General features: G+C 44.0%; 1 pseudogene; it reads right to left on the reverse strand.

Moving 5' to 3' along the window:
• LOC123097165 (KHG/KDPG aldolase-like) overlaps window positions 1-12,435 on the reverse strand; it is a 98,648-nt pseudogene that overhangs the window by 20,807 nt on the left and 65,406 nt on the right.

Genomic DNA, 12,435 nt, shown 5'->3' on the forward strand with positions numbered 1-12,435 from the left:
CTAAGTATGGTAAAACAGGTTTCACACATCACAGTGAAAATTTTGGATCAAAATGGTCGACTAACAGGAAAAGTTCCTAGACCTAAAAACGGAGGCAGGAGAAGTTCTTGGGTTCGAACAAGGTTCTTATGCAGTACAAAGAAGGCTACTTGCGTGTGAAATGGATCTTAAACATCTACCGCAGTGGCTATGTGCAGAGCTAAGATCCAAACGGAGCAGTAAAAGTCGAATCTACCAAGGGACGCGACGAACTACGAAGAACAGAGGATGAACTCCAGAGCTCTATGCGGATCTACCCTATGAAGTGTCGAGGACTTACCGGTGCGGAAGAATCACGGAGGATGTCGCGTTTATCTGGACCGAGTCAGGGTGATGCAGCGGCCAAGAGCGACGACGACGTGGAGCTCTGTTGCGGCGGAGACGGCGGCGGAGTTCGAGCAAGCACGGGGGCAGTGAGAGGAAGAAGACGAAGGAGAGAGAGGTGGCCGGAAGCCCGTCGGGACGGCCTATTTATAAGGCGAGATCATAAAGCGGGCGCGAGAATCAAGGAGACCGTGGCGTGGTTATCTCCCCTCACAGCGCCTCGATTTTCGGGATGACAGTAAAGGAAAAGATCCGTTGCGGATCTGGCGGAGTAAAAAACGGGCGTAATGGATGATGACGTCACGGCGGATTATCCGGAGTCCAGAAGGTGACGTCACGCCGGGTTATGGCCTTCACACGAATGGTAAGCCGGAGATTCTCTTCTGTTGAAAGATTTGAAGATTGACATGAGCCGGCTCAAATCAATCTGGGGCCTAATGTTGAGGATATGGACCTTAGAGTCACCCGCCAGGAGGGGCCGGGTTACTCATATGGTCATTGCCAGAAGCCCGGTGCCAAGTTTAAAGACGGTGGGCCAAATATGGGCTTAAGACCCGGAGATGGCTTAAAGCCCGTAGTTACAATCATTATTATGGTAGAGCTTGTAGTGTAAGGCAAGTATAGTTGAGAGTCCGAGCCGGACACTCTTATGAGCCGGCCGGGACTCTGAGAGCTGCTGGGCGTCGGCCTCCCTATATAAGGGGACGACCCGGCAGCGATTTAGGGGCGACAACAATCTCATCGAGAGCCGGGCATAGCAGTTTAGCTTCCTGGTTATCGAAACCCTAATCAATACCACATCAAACTGGACGTAGGCTTTTACCTTCACCGTAAGGGGCCGAACCAGTATAAACCTTCGTGTTCCTTGTCCCGCATTAACCCCTTCAAGCTTCCTAGCTGCGATGGCTCCACGACTAAGTCCTAGCTCAAGGACATCTGCCGTGACGATTCCACGACAGTGACCTTAAAGGTCTCCCAGCTGTCCGGTAATGAGCCTAGTAGCAGCAAAGCTCTCACTTCATCTTCAAAGGTAATTCCCATTGAAGAAAGCTGATTTATAATGCCTTGGAATGTATTCACATGATCTGCAATTAGAATGCCCTCTTTGTACCTCAAGCACATCAATTGTTTGATCAAGAACATCTTGTTTGTACCTTCTTTTTGGGAAAACAACTCTTCCAATTTCTGCCATAAGGTGCGTGCATGTGTCTCATCAATGATATCGTTTAAAACATTGTCATCGACCCATTAACGAATAAACCCACAAGCTTGGCGATGAAGTACCTTCCACTGACCTTCCTCAATGCCCTCCAGCATCTCAGTGGAGAACACTGGCTTCTAGTATTCTTTCACATACAACAAGTCCTCCATCTTGCCCTTCCATGCTTAATAATTTGTACCATTCAAAGATATCATCCTGCTGGTATTCACTTCCATCTTTCACCATAAGAAACTCAGCAATTTGCACAAGCAAACCAAGGCTCTAATGCCACTTTGTCGGGGCTGGACGGCAATAATGCGCTGCACAAATTCACCGACACAGCAAATATGCACACTACACAACCCCCTCCACTTGTGATGAACTTTGAGGACCACTTCAACCAACAAGTAAGCAGCGAAATAACACAAACAACATGCACAAGTGACACAGGATTTAACGTGGAAAAACCTCCTCAACTTGAGGAGTAAAAAAACCACGGCTGTGGACCGACCGGTCCACACAACTTCACTATGAGAACGATGAGTAAAAAGTCTTCTCTAGAACCTCTAGAGAGATTTACAACACACTCTCAACGCTGCCAACCGGCAACAGCAACAACAGCCACAAGAGGCAATATTTCAGCAAAGCAGAGTTTACACAGCTTCTGTTCAGTGTTTTGCAAACTGCTCTTAAACCACTGAACCAAATAGCACCAAATTTGGCAGACAAGTAGACACACGAGTTCCTGAGATCCCCTCCAAATTTCAGCTCAATCGGACATCGTTTGCCTACCCAAACTGTTCATCTCCCAAAACTACTCTGTTCTGAAACTGCAGCAGTCAGAGCTGACAAAACCACTCTCAAATCTGATGCTGCACTAACCCAATCCTCAAGCCAGCTAACCAGATCGAAGTACTCAAAGTAAGGAACGATCTAACCAAGTTTGGGGTCGATCCAAGCACGTTTGAGCCTCCAAAAACCAGCTTGAACACTGTCTAGTCATATGCAGCAAATCTGGACAGAACCTCTGCTTCTTCTTCTTCCTCTCTCTCAGGTTCTGTTTTCTCTTGTGTGCTCTCTCTCTCTCTCACTCTCACGAATAGCAGCCACCACCAGTATGGGTGGAGTGGTGATGTCTACTACGCAACCTTCTTCTTGTAGACGTTGTTGGGCCTCCAAGTGTAGAGGTTTGTAGGATAGTAGCAAATTTCCCTCAAGTGGATGACCTACGTCTTATCAATCCGTAGGAGGCGTAGGTTGAAGATGGTCTCTCTCAAACAACCCTGCAACCAAATAACAAAGAGTCTCTTGTGTCCCCAACACACCCAATACAATGGTAAATTGTATAGGTGCACTAGTTCGGCGAAGAGATGGTGATACAAGTGCAATATGGAAGGTAGATATGGGTATTTGTAATCCGAAAATATAAAAACAGCAAGGTAACTAATGATAAAAGTGAGCACAAACGGTATTGCAATGCTAGGAAACAAGGCCCAAGGTTCATACTTTTACTAGTGCAAGTTCTCTCAACAATAATAACATAATTGGATCATATAACTATCCCTTAACATGCAACAAAGAGTCACTCCAAAGTCACTAATAGCGGAGAACAAATGAAGAGATTATTGTAGGGTACGAAACCACCTCAAAGTTATCCTTTCTGATCAATCTATTCAAGAGTCCGTAGTAAAATAACACGAAGCTATTCTTTCCGTTCGATCTATCATAGAGTTCGTACTAGAATAACACCTTAAGACCAATGAAAAAAATAGCGCGCTACAGAAAATAGCGTGGCCCTTGAAAATATGTTATTAGCGTGCTATTGCGTGATATAGCGTGCTATTAGCGAAGCATTGTACATCGATTTATTTAGCGAGACAATTCTCTATATGCTATAGCGTGCTATTAGCGGAAATATAGCGCGCTATTTTTTTCAGTGCTTAAGACACAAATCAACCAAGACCCTAATGTCACCTAGATACTACAACGTCACCTCAAGTATCCGTGGGTATGATTATGCGATATGCATCACACAATCTCAGATTCATCTGTTCAACCAACACAAAGAACTTCAAAGAGTGCCCCAAAGTTTCTACCGGAGAGTCAAGACGAAAACGTGTGCCAACCCCTATGCATAAGTTCACAAGGTCACTGAACCCGCAAGTTGATCACCAAAACATACATCAAGTAGATCACGTGAATATCCCATTGTCACCAAAGATAAGCACATGCAAGACATACATCAAGTGTTCTCAAATCCTTAAAGACTCAATCCGATAAGGTAATTTCAAAGGGAAAACTCAATCCATTACAAGAGAGTAGAGGGGAAGAAACATCATAAGATCCAACTATAATAGCAAAGCTCGTGATACATCAAGATCGTGCCGTATCAAGAACACGAGAGAGAGAGATCAAAGACATAGCTACTGGTACATACCCTCAGTCCCGAGGGTGAACTACTCCCTCCTCGTCATGGAGAGCGCCGGGATGATGAAGATGGCCACCGGTGAGGGATCCCCCCTCCGGCAGGGTGCCAGAATAGGGTCCCAATTGGTTTTTGGTGGCTACAGAGGCTTGCGGCGGCGGAACTCTTGATCTAGGTTATGTTCTGGAGGTTTCTGTATTTATAGGAATTTTTGGCGTAGGTGTCACGTCAGGGGGGTCTCCGAGCCGTCCACGAGATAGGGGGGGCGCCCAGGGGGTGGGCGTGCCCCCCACCCTCATGGGCAGCCCAGGACTCTTCTGGCCCAACTCTTTTACTCTGGGGGCTTCTTTTGGTCCATAAAAAATCATCAAAAATTGGCACGCCAATTGGACTCCGTTTGGTATTCCTTTTCTGTAAAACTCAAAAACAAGGAAAAAACATAAGCTGGCACTGGGCTCTAGGTTAATATGTTAGTCCCAAAAATCACATAAAATAGCATATAAATGCATATAAAACATCCTAGATGGATAATAGAATAGCATGGAACAATTAAAAATTATAGATACGTTGGAGACTTATCAAGCATCCCCAAGCTTAATTCCTGCTCGTCCTCGAGTAGGTAAATGATAAAAATAGAATTTTTGATGTGGAATGCTACCTAACATATTTATCAATGTAATTTTCTTTACTGTGGCATGAATATTCAGATCCATAAGATTCAAAACAAAAGTTTAATATTGACATGAAAACAATAATACTTCAAGCATACTAACAAAGCAATCATGTCTTTTCAAAATAACATGGCCAAAGAAAGCTATCCCTACAAAATCATATAGTCTGGCTATGCTCTATCTTCATCACACAAAATATTTAAATCATGCACAACCCCGGTTTCAGCCAATCAATTGTTTCATACTTTAGTATTCTTAAACTTTTTCAATCTTCACGCAATACATGAGTGATACATCTCCAACGTATCTATAATTTTTGTATTATATTATCTGTTTTGGATGTTTAATGGGCTTTAATATGCTGTTTTATATGATTTTTGGGACTAACCTATTAACCTAGAGCCCAGTGCCAGTTTCTGTTTTTTCCTTGTTTTTGAGTATCGTAGAAAAGGAACACCAAACGGAGTCCAAATGACCTGAAAATTGACGGAGATTATTTTTGGACCAGAAGAAGCCCACAGAGCATCAGAGATGGACCAGAAGAGTCCCGAGGCACCCACAAGGGTGGAGAGCATGCCCTACCTCCCTGGGCATGCCTCCTATCTCGTGGCCGCCTCGGAGACCCCCCTGACTTGTTCCCGACGCCAAAACCTCTTATATATACCCAAACTTCCAGAACATAACCTAGATCGGGAGTTCCGCCGCCGCAAGCCTCTGTAGCCACCAAAAACCAATCGGGACCCTGTTCCGGCACCCTGCCGGAGGGGGATCCCTCACCGGTGGCCATCTTCATCATCCCAGCGCTCTCCATGACGAGGAGGGAGTAGTTCACCCTCGGGGCTGAGGGTATGTACCAGTAGCTATGTGTTTGATCTCTCTCTCGTGTTCTTGATTTGGCACGATCTTGATGTATGGCGAGCTTTGCTACTATAATTCGATCTTATGATGTTTCTCCCCCTCTACTCTCTTGTAATGGATTGAGTTTTCCCTTTGAAGTTATCTTTTCGAATTGAGTCTTTAAGGATTTGAGAACACTTGATGTATGTCTTGAGTGGGATACCCGTGGTGACAATGGGGTATTCTATTGATTCACTTGATGTATGTTTTGGTGATCAACTTGCGGGTTCCCTGACCTTGGGAATCTATGCATAGGGCTTGGCACACGTTTTCATCTTGACTCTCTGGTAGAAACTTTGGGGCACTCTTTGAAATTCTTTGTGTTGGTTGAATAGATGAATATGAGATTGTGTGATGCATATCGTATAATCATACCCAACTTGAGGTGACATTGGAGTATCTAGGTGACAATAGGGTTTTCGTTGATTTGTGTCTTAAAGTGTTATTCTAGTACGAACTCTATGATAGATCGAACGGAAAGAATAGCTTCATGTTATTTTACTACAGACTCTTGAATAGATCGATCAGTAAGGATAACTTTGAGTGGTTTTGTACCCTACAATAATCTCTTCGTTTGTTCTCCACTATTAGTGACTTTGGAATGACTCTTTGTTGCATGTTGAAGGATAGTTATATGATCCAATTATGTTATTATTGTTGAGAGAACTTGCACTAGTGAAAGTATGAACCCTAGGCCTTGTTTCAACACATTGCAATACCGTTGTTGCTCACTTTTATCAAGAGTTAACTTGCTGTTTTTATATTTTCAGATTACAAAAACCTATATCTACCATCCATATTGCACTTGTATCACCATCTCTTCGCCGAACTAGTGCACCTATACAATTTACCATTGTATTGGGTTTGTTGGGGACACAAGAGACTCTTTGTTATTTGGTTGCAGGGTTGTTTGAGAGAGACCATCTTCAACCTATGCCTCCCATGGATTGATAAACCTTAGGTCATCCACTTGAGGGAAATTTGCTACTGTCCTACAAACCTCTGCACTTGGAGGCCCAACAACGTCTACAAGAAGAAGGTTGCGTAGTAGACATCAAGCTCTTTTCTGGCGCCGTTGCCGGGGAGGTGAGTGCTTGAAGGTATATCTTTAGATTTTGCAATTGAATCTTTTAGTTTCTTGTTTTATCACTAGTTTATTTCACAAAATAAAACTACAAAAAAATGGAATTGAGGGTGCCTCATATGCTTCATCTATTTAATATCTTTCATGAAAATAAGGATTCCGATAATTGTGCTCAGTTGCTAGAGGAAGAATGCATTAAAATGTTTGGCACTAAATCTTTGAATGATGAGCATGATTGCAATGTTGTTAGTATGAATTCTTTGAATATCCATGATGCTAATGATATGCAAAGCCACAATCTTGGGGATGCTATGTTTGATGAAGATGATATTTTTTGTCCCCCAAGTTTTGATGAGCAAATTAATTATGATGAAAGCATGCCTCCTATTTATGATGATTAATGTGATAACACGTATGCTATAAAGAATAAATATAACCATGAAACTTGTCATCATGATTTTAATTTTCAATGGGATTATGCCTCACATGATAGTTATTTTGTTGAGTTTGCTCCCACTATTCCAAATGAGAAGAATTTTGCTTATGTGGAGAGTAGTAAAATTTATATGCTTGTGCATCATGAGAATAATGCTTTATGTGATGGTTATATTTTTGAATTCATTCATGATGCTACTGAAAATTATTGTGTGCTCTTACATATTGCAATAATATCAAGTTTCCTCTCTATGTGTTGAAATCTTTGAAGTTGCACTTGTTTTGCCTTCCTATGAAAGTTGATTCTTGTTACCATAAGTTGTTTGCTCACAAAATCCCTATGCATAGGAAGTGGGTTAGACTTAAATGTTCTAGTCATATTCTTCATGATTCTCTCTTTATGTTTCAATTCTTATCTTTTATGTGAGCATCATTGAAATCATCATGCCTAGCTAAAAAGGCATTAAAGAAAAGCGCTTGTTGGGAGACAAACCAATATTTACCCTTACTGTTTTTGTGTGTTCACATGATTATGCTACTGCAGTAATCTTGTTTTATAGGTTTTGTTTCAATAAAGTGCCAAGTAAGACCTTTAGGATAGCTTACGGTGATAGTTGTGTTGATCCTGCTGAAAATCAGAAACTTTTGCGCCCAGTAAATTAGTTTTGATAATTCACAGAAACGTGCTTTTGATATGATTCTTTTTGCTCTGGATTGGTACACAAATTGCTCTTGTTTTCCTAATTTGGTAGAATTTTTGGAGTTACAGAAGTATGGAAAATTACCAGATTACTACAGATTGTTCTGTTTTTGAAAGATTCTGTTTTCTATGTGTTGTTTGCTTATTTTGATGAATCTATGAGTAGTATCGGAGGGTATGAACCATAGAGAAGTTGGAATACATTTGATATTACACCAATATAAATTTAGAATGACTTCACAACAGTACCTAAGTGGTGATTTATTTTCTTATACTAACGGAGCTTACGAGTTTTCTGTTAAGTTTTGTGTTGTGAAGTTTTCAAGTTTTGGGTAAAGATTCGATGGACTATGGAATAAGGAGTGGCAAGAGCCTAAACTTGGGGATGCCCAAGGCACCCCAAGGTAATATTCAAGGACAACCAAGATCCTAAGCTTGGGGATACCCCGGATGGCATCCCCTCTTTCGTCTTCGTCTATTGGTAACTTTACTTGAGGCTATATTTTTATTCACCACATAATATGTGTTTTGCTTGGAGCGTCATTTTATTTTATTTTGTTTTGCTTGCTGTTTGAATAATATCCCAAGATCTGAAATTTTTAAATGTTAGAGAGTCTTCACATAGTTGCATAATTATTCGACTACTCATCGATCTTCACTTATATCTTTCGGAGTAGTTTTTCATTTGCTCTAGTGCTTCACTTATATCCTTTTAGAGCATGGCGGTGGTTTTATTTTGAAGAAATAGATGAACTCTCATGCTTCACTTATATTATTTTGAGAGTCTTAAACAACATGGTAATTTTCTTTGGTTATGAATTTAGTCCTAATATGATGGGCATCCAAGATGGGTATAATAAAAACTTTCATAAAGAGTGCATTGAATATTATGAGAAGTTTGATACTTGATGATTGTTTTGAGATATGAAGATGGTGATATTAAAGTTGTGCTAGTTGAGTAATTGTGAATTTGAGAAATACTTGTGTTAGAGTTTGCAAGTCCCGTAGCATATGCACCTATGGTAACCGTTGTGTTACAAATTTGAACCATGAGGTATTCTTTGATTGTCATCCTTTGTGTGGAGGTCGGGATCGTGCGATGGTTAACTCCTACCAACCCTTCCCCTAGGAGCATGCATGTAGTGCTTGGTTTTGATGACTTGTAGATTTTTGCAATAAGTATGGGAGTTCTTTATGACTAATGATGAGTCCATGGATTATACGCACTCTCACCGTTCCATCATTGCTAGCCTCTTCGGTACCATGCATTGCCCTTTCTCACCTCGAGAGTTGGTGCAAACTTCACCGGTGCATCCAAACCCTGTGATATGATACGCTCTATCACACATAAAGCTCCTTATATCTTCCTCAAAACAGCCACCATACCTACCTATTATGGCATTTCCATAGCCATTCCGAGATATATTGCCATGCAACTTTCCACCGTTCCGTTTATTATGACATGCTTCATCATTGTCATATTGCCTTGCATGATCATGCAGTTGATATCGTATTTGTGGCAAAGCCACCATGCATAATTTTTCATACATGTCACTCTTGATTCATTTCCCATCCCGGTACACCGCCGGAGGCATTCACATATAGAGTCATATTTTGTTCTAGTATTGAGTTCTAATCATTGAGTTGTAAATAAATAGAAGTGTGATGATCATCATTATTAGAGAATTGTCCCAATAAAAAAAGAAAGGCCCAAAAAAAGAAGAAAATAAAAATAAAAAGGGGCAATGCTACTATCCTTTTCCACACTTGTGCTTCAAAGTAGCACTGAGGTAGTCTTGGACTAAGGGGTCCTCGGGCGTCCGGCCTGTTATTCATTGGGCCAGACTGATGGGCTGCGAAGATATGAAGGCCGAAGACTATACCCGTGTCCGGATTGGACTCTACTTAGCGTGGAAGGCAAGCTTGGCGATAGATTATGAAGATCCCTTCTTATGCAACCGACTCTATGTAAACCCTAGATCCCCCCGGTGTCTATATAAACTGGAGGGGTTAGTCCGGAAAGGATACTCATTACCATATTCACATAGGCTAGACTTCTAGGGTTTAGCCATTACGATCTCGTGGTAGATCAACTCTTGTAACACTCATATTCATCAAGATCAATCAAGCAGGAAGTAGGGTATTACCTCCATAGAGAGGGCCCGAACCTGGGTAAACATCGTGTCCCCCGTCTCTTGTTACCATCGATCCTAGACGCACAGTTCGGGACCCCCTACCCGAGATCCGCCGGTTTTGACACCAACATTGGTGCTTTCATTGAGAGTTCCACTGTGCCGTCGACAAAGGGCTCGATGGCCCCTTCGATCGTCAGTAATGATGTTGTCCAGGGAGAAACCTTCCTCCCTGGACAGATCTTCGTATTCAGCGGCTTCATACTGCGGGCCAACTCGCTCGGCCACCTGGAGCAGATTGATAGCTACGCCCCTGGCCATCAGGTCAGATTCAGAAGCTTGAACTACGTCGCGGACATCCGTGGAGACTTGACCTTTGATGGATTCGAGACCGCGGACACCGCTCCCCTTCGCCCCGATGAGCATAGCCTAAACCTGTCATCGGGCCCCATCCAGGAGATAGCTCCTGCAACAACTCCGGCCTTAGATCTGAAGCAGATCGAGTCATCCAAAGATGGGAAGCTCAACCCCGTCACGGAGGCTGCTGATCCCGCGGCGTTGGAGCCGCACACGGATTTTACTTCACATGATATCTGCATCAACAGAACCTCGGACTCGTCTCCAGCGACAAGTTCCAAACCCTGCGAGTCCGCGGATGCCGAAGTCAATCGGTTATCGATCTTCAAGTTCAGTGCCGCAAACGTCTTCCAACACTCGCCCATGGGCGACGTACTAAATTCACTAAAAAACCTATCCCTGACAGGCGACTCACCGCCGAACTATGTTCGGTTCGAACTTGCGGCGGATGATGGAGAATTTTGCTTCCCACCCGCCACCCACTTCATAGCCACTGTCGAAGACCCAACCAACATGCTTGGCCCGGCTCCAAAGACATCAACGGTATGGACGACGATGAGGGGCCAGGCCAGAACTCACTACCCGCTAGACGCGGGATGGCCACTTCATGGTACGACGTGTGTATGGTAGACACACCCAACGACGCTCTCGACGATGACAAGGAGGACCCAGTCAAGGATAACCCTCCTGGTACACAGTCCGAACATCGGCGCGCCCGGTGCTGCTCTAAGTCACGTCGCTCAAGAGAAAACAATACTAGCACCGGAGAAGATAACACTCCGGACAATGAAGACCCTGTCGAGGTAGGATCCGAACAGGAGGAACAGGAAGGAGGGCAAGACAGCCCTGATGAACAGGCCACATATGGCGACTTGGAGGATAAAAATTATCTCCCACTCTTCGAGGAAGAAGAGACCCTCGGCAACGAGGATTTTATCGTGCCTAAGGAACCTCTCGAACAGGAGCGCTTTAAACGCCGGCTCATAGCTACTGCAAGGAGCCTAAGGAAGAAGCGGCTGCAGCTTCAAGCGAGCCAAGATTTGCTCAATGATAGATGGACCGAAGTCTTGGCCGCCGAAGAATACGGCCTTAGCGGTCCAGACATAAGCCACCCCAAGAGTAGGTGGCTCCCCCAATACGATGGCAGGGCATTGGAGCCCACACCACCATCGAATAATGTGGTAGGCCGACCACAGTTCAGTCCGGATAAAGCAGCAGCCCAAGCAAAGCACCATACCAACCCATCCGGTCGTCAAAACAAGAACAAAATAGCTCGCGGGAATACTCGCGACATCCAACAAGACCTGGAGGGTAGAACAGGACACACAAAATCAGTATACAGATCGCGGGGACATGCCTTGGCCGGTGATGATGGTTACCTATTCGGACACAACAGAGCCGACCACGCCCGGTCCGAACACCGTAAACGGAGTCCGCCGGAGGTGCTTCATAGTGTGGCCCAACATAGAGGATCCGCACACCCTCTCTGCTTCACTGACGAGGTAATGGAGCATGAATTTCCAGACGGGTTTAAACCCATTAACATCGAATCATACGATGGAACAACAGATCCCGCGGTATGGATTGAGGATTACCTCCTCCATATTCACATGGCTCGCGGAGATGACCTTCATGCCATTAAATACCTACCTCTCAAGCTTAAAGGGCCAGCTCGGTACTGGCTAAACAGTTTGCCAGAAAATTCTATTGGCAACTGGGAAGATTTGGAAGACGCCTTTCGAGACAACTTCCAAGGAACATATGTCCGGCCACTAGATGCCGATGACTTAACTCATATTGTCCAGGAGCCCGGCGAGTTAGCCAGGGAGCTCTGGACTAGGTTCTTAGTCAAAAAGAACCAAATTGTCGACTGTCCGGACGCGGAAGCCCTCGCGGCCTTCAAATATAGCGTCCGAGATGAATGGCTAGCGCGTCACCTCGGCCAGGAAGGACCCAAATCCATGACATCCCTTACCGCTCTAATGACTCGCTTTTGTGCGGGAGAAGACAACTTGCTCGCTCGTAAAAGCAACAACGCCAGCGACACGGGCACTTCCGAAATCCAAGACGGCAACGGTAAGCCATGACGAACTAAACACAACAGTCGCAATAATACTGAAAGATTACACGACACAGCGGTCAACGCCGGATTTCACAATCGGAAACCCGG

The sequence above is a fragment of the Triticum aestivum genome, chromosome 4D (genome assembly GCF_018294505.1).
Source record: "Triticum aestivum cultivar Chinese Spring chromosome 4D, IWGSC CS RefSeq v2.1, whole genome shotgun sequence".
Classification (NCBI taxonomy): domain Eukaryota; kingdom Viridiplantae; phylum Streptophyta; class Magnoliopsida; order Poales; family Poaceae; genus Triticum; species Triticum aestivum.